General features: G+C 38.4%; 1 pseudogene across 1 annotated transcript; it reads right to left on the reverse strand.

Moving 5' to 3' along the window:
- Window positions 1–8,465: 8,465 nt before the first annotated feature.
- Window positions 8,466–8,770, reverse strand: LOC308503938 (large ribosomal subunit protein eL36-like; annotated as a pseudogene). Its single transcript has one exon. The product of its transcript is annotated as a large ribosomal subunit protein eL36-like (transcript).
- Window positions 8,771–16,735: the final 7,965 nt, after the last annotated feature.

Here is a 16,735-nt window from a genome sequence, read left to right on the forward strand (position 1 = left end):
CTTGATGAATATAGATCCAAAAGTTCTCAACAAAATACTAGCAAACCAAATTCAACAGTACATTAAAAGACTCATATATCATGATCAAATGAGATTTATCCCTGGATTACAAGAATGGTTTAACATATGAAAATCAGTAAATGTAATGTACCACATTAATAAAATGAAAAACAGAAAGAAATCATATGGTCAGCTCAACAGATGCAGAAAAAGCATATGACAAAATACAACCTCCGTTCAGGATAAAAACTCTCAGTAAATTGGATATAGAAGGGCATACCTCAACATAAAAAAAGTCCAAGTATGACAAGCCCACAGCTAACAGCATACTTACCAAAGGTTGAAAACTTCTCATCTGAAAACAAGAATAAGACAAAGGCCCACTCTCAACACTTCTATTCAACATAGTGCTAGAAGCCCAAGCCAGAGCAATTAGGCAAGTAAACAAACAAACAAACAAAGCATCCAAATCTGAAAGGAAAAAGTAAAATTGTGTTTGTTGGCAGATGATATGATCTTATAAATAGAAAATCCTAAAGACTCCATCAAAAAAATTGTTAGAACTAATCAATGAATTCAGGAAAGTTGCAAAATACAAAACCAATATCCAGAAATCAGTTGTATTTCTATACACTAAAAACAAATTATCTGAAAATGGAGTAGAGAAAAAAATTTCATTTACAATAGCATGAAAAACAATAAAATTGGAAAAAATTAATTGTTTAACTGGTTAAGAGGTGAAAGATCTGTACACTGAAAACTAACTAAAATACTTTGATGAAAGAAATTGAAGAAGACAAGTAAATGGAAAGATATTCCATGTTCATGGATTGGAAGAATTATTAAAATATCCATATTGCCCCAAGCCATCTATAGATCCAATAAATCCCTATCAAAATTCCAATAGCATTTTTCACAGGAATTGTTTAGAGAAGTAAAGTTGTTTAGAGAGGTAAAGAATTAATTCAATATTAGACATGACAAGTTTGAAATAACTTAAATATCCAAGTAGGAATATCAAAGAGATAGTTGGATATAAAAGTCAAGAGAGATCTAGACAATGGCTAAAAATATGTATTTGTAGATCAACAAAACTTAGGAAATATTTAAAAACTATAAGACCAAATGAGATTACCTTGGGAATCTAAAAGGGCAGAAAAGAACAAAGGATTTAGTAGTCTTCAGGCACTACAAAATTCATGTGTTAAGAAGATGAGGAGAAACCAGCAAATAAAACTTAGAAAGAATGGCCACTTAAGTAGATCCCAAGGGCTCTGAAAGGGAAAGCAAAATATTGAGGGAGGGTCATTAGATGATATGGGGAAGGCATAACCTCTCATTTCCAAATATTAAAAACTTAAGAATTTCAACTTGACTGAGTCAGCACATATAGTTTTTGGTTCAAAGTACATTAGCTCATGCCTTGCAAGACAGCAGCTTGTTTTCCTAAGGTGTTTTCTCATCTATGTTGCGTTATATGAGACTGTAAAAGATCAATCTAATATTTTAAAAAGCTAAAATAAAATTCCTTACTACTTTGCCAGTTAGCATATATCCGTATTATCCTATTATTGAAAGAAATAGTTAGCATTGTGATCATAATAAGGTTTAAAATGACTTTATCTATGTGTCCCTGAGTCAACAATAGGAAATGAGTCTCATTAAAAAAATAATAATAAAATTAAAAAGGAGGTAGAGTTTCAGGTACTCCTGAAACACAAAGAAGAAAATATAGTTACCAGATTCAAGCCTTGACATAATCCTCAATTAACTCTAACAGTGCTTTCAAAAGATGGACTTTGACTTTGCCCATTTAATGAACAAATCCAATCAGCCACCCTATTAGTGAAAATTGAAAACAAATATGTTTTTAAAAATGTTGTTAAATATAGCTAACATACAATATTATACTAGTTTGAGGTGTACATTGTAGTTATTCAACATTTATATACCAACAGAAGTGATCACCATGAGAAGTCAAACAACCACCTGACACTACCACACTATCTCAATATCATTGACTATATTTCCTGTGTTGTACAATAAATCACCATGACTTATTTGCTTTATGTCTGGAAATTTAAACCTCTTATGTCCCTCACCTTCCCCCCATTTTTCAAAATATTTCATGACAGTTGACATTCAATATTATATTAATTTCAGGTTTACAACATAGTGGTTAGACATTTATATAATTGAAGAAATGACACTCCCCCGCTCCGACTGATCTAGTACCCACCTGGTATTATCCACAGTTATTACCATGTTATTGACTATATTCCCTATACTTTACATTACGTCTCCATGACTATTTTGTAACTACCGATTTATACTTCTTAATTCCTCCACCTTTTTCACCCGTCCTCCAACACACTCCTATCTATCACCCCGATAAATCTAGTAAGCACTTGACACCATACATCATTATTAAAATATTATAGACTATATTCCTTATGCTATACCCTACATACCCATGACTACTTTGTAACAACCAATTTGTACTTCATAATCCCTCCCCCTTTTTCACCCACCCCCAAACCCTCTCCCATCTGGCAACCATCAAAATGTTCTTTGAATCTATGACTTTGTTTCTGATTTGTTCATTTTATTCTTTAGATTCTACATATACGCAAAATCACATTGCATCTGTCTTTCTCTGTCTGGCATTCCACTCAGCACAATGTTCTCCAGGTCCATCCATGTCTCCACAGATGGCAAAAACCCGTTCCCTTCCCTGGTGGAACAATATTCTATTGTGTATATGTAGTTACTCATTTATCGACAGACACCCAGGCTGCATCCACATCTTGACCACTGTAAACAAGGCTGCAATGAACATGTGGATGCACAGGTCCCCTCAAAGTCGTGTTTTGGGTTTCTTCAAATAAATACCCAGACATGGGGTGGTCAGATGGCTCAGCTGGATAGAGCTAGAGCTCTTAACAACAAGGTTGCGTGTTCAATTTCTGCATGGGATGGTGGGCTGTGCCCTCCACAACTAGATTGAAAAAATGGCAACTGGACTTGGGGCTGAGCTGCACCCTCCACAACTAGGTTGAAGGACAATAACTTGACTTGGAGCTGATGGGTCCTGGAAAAAACACACTATTCCCCAATAGTCCCCAATAATTTTTTTGTTAATTATGCCCACTTAACAAGAATTTAAAAACAAAACAAAACAAGACAAAAACAAACCCAGATGTGGAATTACTGGGTCCTGTCTCTTATTTTAGCCTTGTTTTAAAGTCTGTTTTGTCTGGTATACATAACTATTGTCACTCCAAATTTTTTGTTTGTTTCCACTTTCATAAAATATCTTTTTCCCATCCATTCCCTTTCAGTCTATGTGTATCTTTCATCTGAAATGACTCCTGTAGGCAGCGTATGTAAGGGTCTTATTTTCTCATCCATTCAGCCATGATTGGAGTATTTAAACCATTTACATTGAAAGTAATGTAAATGTACTTGTTGATAGATATGCAGTTGTTGCCATTTTTCTTCTTATTATTATTGTTATTTATTGTAGTATTATTTTTTTTTTTTTTCTTAAAGAAGTCCATCTAAGATTCCTTGTAATTCTGGTTTGGTGTTGATGAACTTACACCTTTAGCTTTTTGTGGTCTGGGAAGCTCTTTATCTGTCCTTCAATCCTAAATAATAGTTTTGCTGGGTAGAGTAGTCTTGGTTGTAGGTCCTTGCTTTTCATCACTTTGAATATTTTGTTCCAATCCCTTCGGGCCTGCAAAGTTTCTGTTGAGAAATCAGCTGAGAATCTTATGTGAGATCCCTTGTAGATAACTAACTGCTTTTCTCTTGCTGCTTTTGATTCTTTTTTTGTCTTTAACCTTCGACATTTTAATTATGATGTGTCTTGATGTGGGCCTCTTTGGATTCATCTATTTTGGGTCTCTGGGTTTGTATATTCATTTTCTTTGCCAGGTTAAGGAAGTTTTCCATCATTATTTCTTCAAATAGGTTTTCAATCCCTGGCTCTCTCTCTTCTCCTTCTGGTACCCCTATGATGCAAATGTTGGTATTCTCAATGTTATCCCAAAACCCCCTTTAACAATCCTCATTTGTTTGGATTCTTTTTTTCTTTTTGCTGTTGTTCAGGTGTTTCCTGCCACCTTATCTTCTAAATCACTGATTCAAACCTCTGCTTCATCTAATCTACTGTTGATTTTCTCTAATGTATTCTTTATTTCAGTTATTGTACTCTTCATTTCTGACTGGTTCTTTTTTATGTTTTCTATCACCATTTTTATGTTTCCTATCTCTTTGTTGAAGTTCTCCCTTAGATGATTAAGCATTGTTATAATCAGTGCCTTGAACTCAGTGACTGGTAGATTGCCTGTCTCCATTTTGTTTAGTTTTTTTTCTGGAGCTTTGTTTTGTTCCTTCATTTGGGATATATTTCTATGTCTCTTCATTTTGGCTGCCTCCCTGTGTTTTTTTCTATGTATTAGGTAGGACTGCAATGTCTCCTGGTGTAAGTAGAGTTGCATTATGTAATAGGTGTCCTGTAGGACCCAGTGGTGCAGTCTTCCTGGTCAACTGAACCAGATGTTGCAGTTGTGTCCCCTGTGTAAGTTGTATGTGCCCTCCTGTTGTAGTTGAGCTTCGGTTCTATTGGCACATCAATGAGAGGGATTGACCCTGAGGCTGGTTGGTTATGAGGACTAGTTGTGCAGGGGTTAACCATGGGGAACAGGATTCACACTGGTGCCTACCTAGTGTGCCCTTTAGCTGGATCCCCCTGGTGGAAACAGAGTGATGCTCCAGCTGGGTTTGAAGCTGGCCACCAGGTGTGCCAGCCCCAGGGCCATCTCTCATGAGCCACAAAGCAAGCTACAGATGGCCGCCACTTGTGCTGAGTTTGGAGGTGCCTCAAGAGGCCAACCTGCCAACCAAGACCGGCTGACACTGGTGCCAGGTGTAGGGCTACTCAGCAAAAGGTACAGGATACACCTAAGTCAGATGCTGTTTGTTTGAGATTTGTGAACTTTTAAGAGATTTTAGGAAACGCTGCAGCATGAGCCAAGACAAGCTGTTTATATGGAAAAGCCATTGGAAGTGGCTTGGGTGGTCCAAAAGTTGGGTGGGGCCTGGTCTCAGAGATCACCAGGGAGTGGTGAACAAACAGTGTTAGCCAGGTGGATGGCAACTCAGATGTGACATCTGCCTGTGTCTGCATACCAGGAGGGGTGAGGGCTCAACAATGAAACAATAGCTTCTGCCAGCTCCTCTATCTGGGAATAAGCTGCTCCTCCAGCCCTCTCCCTGGAGTCAGACAACTCAGTTCCTCCCCATATGTCCCTGGTGACTTTTGAGCTACTGCCCCAGTGCTGGAGCTCAGAATGGGTGAGTCCATCAGCAAGTAAGTCTGTACACGGGCTCTGTAAGAGGAGCAGCTGGGACTGTAGCCACCTTCTGTCTCACTCAGCCACAATCTCTGCTGGTTTTCACAGCCGGAAGTTATGGAGTCTTCTCTTCCCAGCACTGAAACCCAGAGCTGGGAGCCTGGTGTGTGTGGCTGGGACTCCTCACTCCTCTGGGGGGGACCTCCCAAGCCAAGATATCCCTCCCAATTTTTATCTACCAAACTTGGGTGTGGGACCAGCCAGTTCCACATCTCTGCTCCTCCTACCTGCCTCGAGGTGGCTTCTTCTGTGTGTCTGTATTTGTATGGCTTTGGTTCAGCTAGGCCTCAGGCAATTTTCAATGATGATTGTTCTGTAGTTTAGTTGTAATTTTGATGTGGTCGTGAGAAGAGGTAAGCACAGTATTTACTTATTCTGCCATCTTTACCTAATCTCAACATCTTTAAGAATGCTAAATAATTAATTGCAGAGGGAATTCAAAAAGCATACCACTATAGAAACTGTTTTATATTCAGTATCACAACTGGATTTTTTTTTTAATGGATTGATAACATTTTTCTTTGATAACCAACTTTCAACTCGAGCTCAGGAGAAAATCCATCACACTGGAATCTTGTTACCTCTCAGGCAAGTCCATAGAATCAGATTCATGAGAAAATAAATGTCAAATTACCTCCGTTTAATGAGAAGCTGAGGTATCAGCCACCTACATAAGTTTAAGCATGAATTTCTTGTATGAAATGGCTTTTGGTTCATTTGAGGTGCCTTTGAATACTAATGCTGAGTGAATAGAAGCTGAATAATCTTCTCTATGTTCAAGTCAATAAAGGAACATACTGCATTATAGAATCAGCCAGTCAAACACAGATCACTGAAATGGGACCTTGGATCATATTATATAGCCTTTGCAAGATCTTAATCCAAGCATTCCCCTAAATCTTACTAGAATCTGATTGCTATATAACTAGAGAAATTCTCATGACAAACTCCTCCTCACCTCTCAATGCCTAGTACACATTACTTTTCCATGAAGTTTTTTTTTTAATTCCCCACTCCTAATCTCTCCCTTCTGCCTTTGCACAGATTCACATCGCTTTGATAGCACTTATTCACATTTGCTGTAATCATCCACTTACAAGTCTATTGCTCACAATCTGTAAACTTAATCATTATTCTATTCCCAGACCACCGGTTAGTCCTACAACATAATGGGTCTCTCTAATCATGTCTGGAATGACTGACTGAATGAACATAGCCATTTGATGAGGTGTAAAAAATTGTGCTGTGCAGGTAGTGTATATGCTAGAGCTTTTCTGAGGGGAGACAATCTGCATTTTTGCTTAGTTCTCCCCTTGCCCTATCCTGTTTTGCTCACTTCCCTCCTTTTCCAATGAATCACTTGAACAAGGATCTTCATCTCAGGTTCTCCTTCAAGGTAAATAGACCCAACATAGCTGGTACTGAAAGTGGTTCTAAGAAGCAGACTCCATGGCTGAGATTGGAGCCATGTCACTGGCTGGCTAGCAATGACGGCCTATCAGTGGTGGGAAGTGATAAATTTTACAGTTCATGGTGTGCTCTAAAGGTGCAACTGCTAAGACCTTCATCCGCTGTGGACTGGAAATGGATACAGGCAAAAGAGAAGCACTAGCTGGTACAATGTCTTGGGTTTGAGAGGTCAGAGATAAACAGCACCTATAAGGACTATAAAATGTGATGGCTTTTCTTAAGTGCCACCAATTCATTGAAGAGAGAACACGACAGGCTTGAATCTATTAGTCAACAACAATTTAAAGCAAAGAGGGAGAGTCAGAGGGCAGCATTTAAAGAGATACTCATCTCCTGCTGCCAGAAGACAGACATAAAAAAATCTGTCACAGGGCTTAACTGAAAGAGAAGCAGAGCTTCAGAAATGGCTAGGTTCTTAGCGCAGGCAGGCCTCCTATGCCAACGCATAGGGAAGGAATAGGATCCTTGATAGGGAAGGAATAGGATCCTGCAGCCTGAGATAGGGATGTCTGGATAAATGAAAATTGTGCTATCCAACTAATAGCAACAGAATAGGGTTATTTTAAGAATTCGAGGAAATTACTTAACCATGTTTGTGACATGGAGTATACTTGAAAACCTGGCTGGTCGTATTTTTCACAGACAAACAAGGTCTGTTTTTTGTTTGTTTTTGTGCATGTTTTTTTAACCTGCCTGTTTTGGACAAAACAGATTTGGAAAGATGACACAGGATGGGTGGGCAATTATCTTAATCTAAAATTATTTATACGAGATATTTTTAGACTACACTAATACAGTAGATTGGAGCTACGTGTGGCTATTTAAAATTAAATTTTGATGAATTAAATAAAATTTAAAAATCAGTTTCTCAGTTGTATTACCTACATTTCAGTTGCTCAGTAGCCACATGGGGCTGGTGGCTACTGTGATAGCACAGATAGACAGCATTTCCATCATTACAGAAAGTTCCGTCAAATAGCATTGATCCAAATTATGTCAAATTTGCAAAGAAAAAGAATGTTGTTCCTTGAGAGTGATTTATAAGTATAGTAGCTAATGGCACTTATGCCTACATCAGAGTGGATGGTCCTTAATTGTATTGCCTTTTTATTCCTCAGAGATTGAAATTTAAATGAAACAATCCTTGCAGAACTTTGATCTTGTTGAATGTGACAAGAAGTGTTAGTCTACACAGTTAGCATCATTAATGAGAATACCACTTACGGGATTTCTATAGTCATTAGGAAACACTTACATTATACTGAGTCTGCTAATTTCCATTGGGATTTTCCCTAATTATAGTAATGCTGTCCTTCAGCTATAATTTGAATATAGTGACAATGCAGAAGCCAGCTTAGATCATTTTAAAATTTATTTTGTAATATCATATTAATCCTTTCCCATTTAATACTTCCTACCTTTAATTCTAAATCCTGTCAGCAACTTCCAATATATGGTTAGCAATACTTATGCCATTTGCAAATGATCACATTCCTTTCATACAAGAGAGCTTATCTCAGATTTTTTTTCCCCCTGAAAAGGTTTTTCTTACACTACACACAGAAGGGATGGGGCTCAGTCCTTCTTGGCTGCTGCCTTCCTCATGGCTGCAGGGATATTGCTCAGCTCCTCTCTCTTCCACTTGGCACAGATGTGTGTCCGCACCCTTTTCTTGATGAACATTAGTGCCCTCTTGTCCTTAGACACCTTGAGCAGCTCCATGGCACCGCCACTCATGGGGACAAAGCCACACATCTTTCGGATCACATCCCGCATAAACTTTGTGTGTTTGGTGAGGTGCCCATGGCGGCAGCTGTGCTCAGCTTGCTGACCTTATGGCCCTTGTTGAGGCCCACGGCTATGAAGTACCACAGAGCCATGGCTGCTGCTCCTCAGTGGCTGCTGTGGCTAAAGCCAGATTAATTTTATCAAGAATAAAATCTGCCCTTCCTGTTTCTTTTGCACTTATTCACAGCATCTTGAACACTTGATGCTAAATTGTTCTTTATTGGTTGGAGAATATTATTTACCATCAGACAGGTTCTGTGGTTGGCAATATTTAAACTACAGAAGTAATGCAAAATCTTGCGTCTTTTTTGTTTGAAAATGATAAGTCTGATCCTGTCTCTATTCTTTAATCCATTCTGGTTATAAGACCTGTTCTGTATAATCATTATATATAAATTGTATAAGTTTATGTTAAACAGCTTCACAGTACTCATCAAAACTATAAAATCAGAACTTTTTTTAATCACTGGATGCTAAATTTGTCATTTGACTATACATATATATATATTTTTTTTTTCGTTTCCTAGCACTTATTTGGATGTAACATAAGATAAATCTATAAGATATATATCACAAATGTATGTGTTGTATATTAGAGTAGAAAATTCAAATACATAAAAGTATGAAAAATATGTTGCAAAAAATTAAATGAAATAGAAAAAATAGATATTCATTCCCATCATGTCTTATTTTGGTTGATGCGGAGTGGCCATGCAAAATCACTGATATGCAAAATTTCAACAACTTTATATGAAACTCCCTCCAAAACCACACAATCTAGACAAGTATGGATTTAACAAAGAAACTTGACCTGTTGTGTTAAATAATAATTGTTTACATGGCATGACTTAATGACTACTGATCAGGCAGGCCAGGCTAGGTTTTGCTGCAATAACAAATAATCCAATAATCTTAGTGGTTTATAACACACAGTTTTGTTTCTGATCAAGAAGCCTACCTATTAGGGGTCAGTCACTGCTCTGCTCTACATTATCTTCACTCCAAGATCCAAGCTTATGGAACAGCCTTTATCTAGCGGTAGAGGAAAGGAAGACATGAAAAACAACATGTAGGCTTTTAAAGTTTTCCCCAGCGAGTAACGCCTGCCACTTCCACCACGATTCATTGTCAACACCAGTCCTGTCCCCACCCCTAAGTTATTAGGACAGAAATGTATAAAAGCCCCTCAAGGAGGGGTACAACAGGGAGAGAAAACAAAATATTTGCTTATAATGCTACAAGCTGCCCCAACTACCAAGTAGCCAATTTATTCCAAAATATGTGTGTACATCCTTGCTGCCTTGCCTGATTGTTTCCATTTCACTATATTATCTTTAGCTGATTTTCATTAAAATTTAAATATGCCATGTTTTAGGCTCTGAACCTAAAAAGAAATTGCAGTTTTCCAGTTGTTCTGCAACAGAGCTTTCCAATCCAGTTTTACCAGTAATAAAGCTAATACTTTAATTTGTTTCTAACTTCCATATCTATTTCCGGTCTCTTATATGGACCAGAACTTGAAAGAAAGCAGAGTGACTAAGGATAGCCTGAGGCCCAAATCTACCTGACAGTCTTATTCATAGTGCCTTCTGATCAGAGAATGACTTTCTCTGGAAAGGAAAGTCATCCACACAAAGAGGATTTTATATGCTTTATCTCATTTAATCCTTCAAGAACCATGTCCAGTAAGTGTTATTATTGTCATTTAACAGGTGATAAAACTGAGACTTAGATAACCTAAGTCAATTGCTCAGAGCAGGGATTTAAACCTATGCCCTATCAGCTACCTCACCTCATCCAATCCTTTTAGTGTCAAAACTGTAAGCATCCTTTAAGACCCAGATCTGATGTCATATTGTCACAGAATCTGTGTCATTGTCCATCTACCCTCCCACCACCATGTAATTATCTCTCCCACTAGACTATGAACTTCATTAGGGCAAAAAGTTTTTATTTGTCTTTTATCCCATGTCATTGGGCACAATTCCTGTCATTGGCTTCACCATTAATATTAATAAAATGATAAATAAATGAGTGAACTATACATGGAATTTCAAGCTTGGTCAAAAATACTCGAATTGATGTATTAAATGAGATAGTGTACAAATACAATTGAACCTAGACAGCCACAAAGAATTGAAAGATAACTAACTGGAAGTCGACTGATGTGGCTCAGTCACTATCTACTATTGTCATTGTGGTTCTTTAATATTCTCAGCTATTAAATAAGGGGATAGGAACTGATGATCATTAAAGCCCCATCATCTCTGAAATTCTTTGGTTCTGAGAGGGCACTAATCTTCTTAGCCACCAAAAGCAACTCTGAAAGTTATCCTTTTGTGCCTCAACTAATCTCAAAACAAACCAGTCAAATCATTCTTTCTAAAACACCTCTTCACCATATTATGTCCCTATTATCGTGTAACAATTAGCTAGGCCTTTCAAATTTTTTTTCATTAGCCAGGTTGACTTTATCAATTAAATTTTGTCTCTCATTTCTCATGAAAACACAAGTAGAAAAGTCATATAAATCAAGAGTCAAAAACTTGCCTGGGAACCTAAAAATGAATTCAGGAACAAGACAGAAAATAGATATTAGAGTGAGTCTAGGACAGGTATGGTAGTTAAAAAACAAGATGTCAATGTGGGGGGTGAGGGGATTGAGCAAGACATGGTTCAGGCAGAAAATTTTAAGTATAATTCCTCCTGGTATAGCAGAAGGGTCAATCCAATGATCTAATCAACTCAATAAATATTACTGAGTACTTATTATATACCAGGTAATTTGCTGGATACTGAGGACTCAAGGAGTCAGAATAGAGGGGGGAAAGCAGACAAATAATTAAAAAAACAACATATGTGTTATAATGATACAAACAAAGGACTGGCACCAAAAGGAGGATGCAATTAACTCCTTCTGAGGAAGCCAGGAAAACTTTCACAGAATTTGTGACATGTGAACTGGGTTTTCAAGAGTTATTAGGAGCTTTGTAGTCATAAAAAGATTTTTCCCAGAAAGAGAACAACACAGAAAATAATATTTTAATTATTACTCATTATTATTATAATGAATGGCCAAATGTTTTGGTGGAAAAAGAAGAAGTGTAAGGTCATTGGAGATTGAGATGAGACGGACATTAGGAAGATGAGACTGGGAGGAGGACAGATGTTGAAATATTTCCTTTGCCAAGTTATCTGTTAACAATGACAAATTCATAAGAAAGCAGTTCCAGCCATAGACTCAGGCATAACAGCCCCACCCTAGGCTCCAGGCTTCAGAAAGTCTGATTCCGGTCGTTGTCAGGCTGCCGCCCTCCCCATGGGACAAAAAGTCTCTAAAGCCAAGTGAACATGCCTACCTGGAGCCCTACCTCCACCATTTCCACCACCTCCTCAACCTTCAAACCCTCCCAATCCCCTTCAACCCTTCCATTTTAAACTATACGCAGGTACTCCTAACCCTAGACTTCCTTACCTGAATGCCCTCAAATCCACTTCCAGGGCCTGCACAGTTCCTTCCCCAGCTCCATTCTCCCAAACGCAGACTGCAGTTCTAGTGTGTGCACCTCTAGGCAAAGGGAGAATGCCCAAGGCTGCTGATGACCAAAGGTAGGTTTGTGGATAAAACTTAGACATCCAAGTATGGAGCACAGTGGAGGTTTGAAGAGAAACAGAAAGAAAGTAAGGGAGTCACAGGTCAAAGGCATGGCCTCTACTTGTACCCTTATGCATGCAAATGTTAGGGGCAGGCTTATAGGGAGGTCTCAACTTTTAACCATTTCTCATAATTTTCTTAAGTGTAAGAATTACTTGACTCCTATATACGAGGTCGGACAATTAGGGTCTCAAAGTCATCCTAGGAAAAGTGCTACATACCTCATTGCTGAATATCACTGCAGTCCCCTTCAGAGTACTCCCCTTGGGAAGCTATGCACTGATGCTAGAGCCTAGTCCACCCTTCAAAGCAATTTGGGAACTCTTTTTCTGGAATGGCCATTAGAGCTGTTGTCATATTACCCTTGATGTCCTGAATGTCATCTTTCAATATTTCCTTTATCTTCAGGTAAAGAAAGAAGTCATTGGGGGCCAGATCAGGTGAGTAGGGAGGGTGTTCCAATACAGTTTGTTTACTGGCTAAAAACTTATTCACAGACAGTGTCCTGTGAGCTGGTGCATTGTCATGATGCAAGAGCCATGAATTGTTGGCAAAAAGTTGTCTAACTTGTTCATGCAGCCTTTTCAGCCCTTCCAAATAGTAAACTTGATTAACTGTTTGTCCAGTTGGTACAAATTCATAATGAATAACCCCTCTGATATCAAAAAAGGTTAGCAACATCATTGTAACAAGTTCACCAACTTAATTGTCAGTCCTCATACGAATTAGCATTGATATTTGCAGTAAAATTAAAAATCTTATGTTTTACTAGTTATCATGCTGAATTAAATTAATGACCTCCTCTTCACTTTCAAGAAAGTGATTCTTCTGTCCTTTAAAACATTTCAAGAACCCTAGACCTCTAATGTGGCAAGAAGTCCATTCATCTTGCAAAGGCAGGGACTTGGGTCTTTAGAAGACACCTCATCATAAGAACACAAGTGAATTAATTTAGAGTGAACAAGTATTTTTCTACTCCCTGACAGATTTTAATCTTGATGTTGTTTTAGGACTTAAACCCTTGACCTCTGGTCTGCTGTGTTGAATTGATATCTTGTGACAGCTGCCTCTAGACTCTGCTTTAACTTTGGACACTAGGATTTGGTGGCTGAAGAGGCTTCTTTCATTTCCTCTCCATTCACCCCAGCATCCAACGCCAACACCACCCCCTTTCTCCAGTTTTATTATTTCACCATTGTCATTGCTTCACCTCCCTCAGCCTCCAAACATAGGACAGATCAAACACTGCAAATAGCAAACATCCAATAATACAAGAAGTTAAGTTTTAGTAAAATGCAACTTCTCCATGATGAACAAGATTCTCTATACCCAGTTTCAAGAGTCAAGAAGAGTCTTAATTTTCTCCTTTATTTTATTTTTTAAACAGGACTTTATTGGGCAACAGTGTGTACTTCCAGGTCTTTTTTCCAAGTCAAGTTGTTGTCCTTTCAATCTTAGTTGTGGAGGGTGCCATTCAGCTTCAAGTTGTTGTCCTTTCAGTCTTAGTTGTGGAGGGCTCAGCTCAGCTCCAGGTCCAGTTGCAGTTGCTAGTTGTAAGGGCACAGCCCACCATCCCTTGCGGGAGTCGAACTGGCAACCTTGAGGGTGAGAGGACAAGCTCCAACCAACTGAGTCATCTGGGAGCTCAGCCGCAGCTCAACTCAAGGTGCCGTGTTTGATCTTAGTTGCAGAGGGCGGAGCCCACCATCCCTTGGGGGACTCGAGGAGTTGAACCGGCAACCTTGTGGTTGAGAGCCCACTGGCCCATGTGGGAATCGAACCGGCAGCCTTCGGAATTAGGAGCATGGAGCTCCAACCGCCTGAGCCACCGGGCCAGCGTGGATCATTAGAAAGAAGAGAATAGGGCATCCCTTAACAAGGCAACACCTGTACAGCTAACAGTCACTTTGGAGAAAAGTAACTGGAGACTCACTGGGAGAGCACAGATGGGCTCTGTGAGAGCTTGATTTGCTTTAACATCCTCTTGTGTAGCTGTCTCTACTGGCTTTAAAAAGACAGTTGTTGGAAATGTAGTTTATGATTCAACTAAATGTATTCACTGAAACATATGTTTTTTAGTTGTTAATAGTTATTTCAGGGGGAAAAAAAGATGTGTATATTCATTCTTAAAATACTTACATTCGATTGTGGTTGTAATTTTTGACTGCACAATCCATTCGATGGAAAAACAAGACAGATAGCAAAGATGTCTGTGATTTTTATGGCTTCCTGTTTATTCATCAGGCTCCTAATTTCTTTTCGCCTGCATAGCTACTGAAGGGAATTAAGGCTTCTGCTCAATCTGGCATGCAGGAATAACTTTTTCAAATAGATTTTGCTTTGTGATACTGAAAATGCATCACTGGTGTAACTTTTTAATCAAAACTTATTTCCAAAGTCATTTTAAGGCACAAATTAAACCAGTCTAGATAACGGGCCAATTTTAACATTAGATTGTCTTTCAGAGACCCAGTGAAATGAAATGGAAGGCTGAATCTTAGCCCTTAAAACATCATTGGTTAAATGAAGCAGTATCAAACAATGGAGAGGTGAACACAGTTTCTCACAGCAGGGTAAGTTAGGGAATTCTGTCTTTAGAGCTTCCAACCCAATTTTTAAAAATCAATTTGAAGTGAATTCTATGTCAGAGACTTGGGAAGCCTACTGATACTCATTAAAACTACTTCTTAAGGAGAATAGGGTGAGAGTTTGGTTTAGTTCTTTAAATAAAGTATATGAAACTTTGAAGGGAATGCCAAAAATTGAGTTTTAGCTTTTGAAATCAGCTTTATTGAGACCTGCTGAGCTGATTTTTTACTTGTTGATGAGGTGTCAGGTTTTCAAAGCTCCTAAGTGGTTGAGGTTAGTGCCTACATTTATCTCAATTCCACGCACATGCCTGGCTTCCTATTCTCTGTATTAAACAGAAAAAATATCTTCCTAGGCTTAAAGCCCACAATGACAACAGCTCTGGCTTTGCCACAAGGCTGAACTTCTGAGCAGAATATTAAGTGTCCAGGGCTAAACCCAACCTAAGGTGGTGACTCTTGGTTCATACAGAATTCAATTAAACCAGCTTCATTTTCATCACTAAATTATTTTGATGGGAGTCTTACAGCCACTAAGGGAAGAGCCAACCTACAATATAATTCACAGAGGATATGCCCTTGTTTAGTAAGTCAAGGAATAGGTGGAATTGGAAGGAATCTCTAGCATAACACTTCATCATCCCCACCACCACATCTTGGGCAAATGGATTTCATTATTCCTAAATCATGCTTGACAAATTGATATCAAATCTCTCCTAGAGCATGTCACATGACAATTTGCTGTTGCAAGGGTATTAAGTAAGCTTGCATAAAATGGAGATAAGGGAATAGCCTATGGTCATTATTGTAATAGATGACTGAGCTCCAAGAAACTGAAGCTAGATATTAATATCTAGCCCAGGTGAGTTATTTAGAACCACTAGAATTTCCCAGTATGCTGGACACCTCACTATATACAAGAATTCATGCTCTTTATGAATTTATTGTGTATTCACTGAATACATATAAACATGGCTCTCTCTGTAACTTAAGTCATAAAGACAAAGTAAACAGAATTCCCACTCATAGTGAACATCAAGAAAAATGTGTAGAAAACTTTGTGACATATCAAAGAAAATAGTACTTTCAAATCCTCCGTGGAGTCAAAGGAAATAATATGGATAACAAAGGCTCATATATACATACTCTCATATACACACAGCCTGTATATACAGAGGGTGCCAAAAAAAAGTATACACATTTTAAGAAAGGTAAAAACTGTATTAAAATTGTAATACTCAGTATATACCAACAACAAAAGACGAATACAAGTCACATTTGACTTCTGCAATTACAAGAGGTGTTCAAAGTGGTTACCATCAGCATTCAGACACTTCTGATTACGGGGAACTACTGCTTGAGCAACATTGACCAAAGTGTCCACTTGTATCACTACACATGCCATTTCAATGTCTTTCCAAAGTACCGCCAGTGTAGCAGGGATTTTTACCTTTTTTTTTTTTTTTTTTTTTTTTTTTTTTTTTTTTTTTTTTTTAAGGAGAGTGTAGCTCACAGTCACCCATGTGGGGATTGAACTGGCAATTTATTGTTATTAGCACCATGCTCTAACCAACTGAGCTAACCAGCCACCCCATGTAGCAGGTTTTCTATGGTGCACCACGTCCTTTAAGGTCCCCCACAGGTAGAAGTCAAGGGGTGTTAAGTTGGAGGTTCTGTTGCATACTCACGCTTCCATTGTCATTGTACTTCCACAATGTTCTCGAATTTCAAATACCACTTCAAAATGGTCTTGAGCTCCTCAAATGACAACCATGCTTCCACCATTTTCTTTGACTTTCCTGCTTGTCGCATGG

Source organism: Rhinolophus hipposideros (genome assembly GCF_964194185.1).
Source record: "Rhinolophus hipposideros genome assembly, chromosome: 10".
NCBI classification, from domain to species: Eukaryota; Metazoa; Chordata; class Mammalia; order Chiroptera; family Rhinolophidae; genus Rhinolophus; species Rhinolophus hipposideros.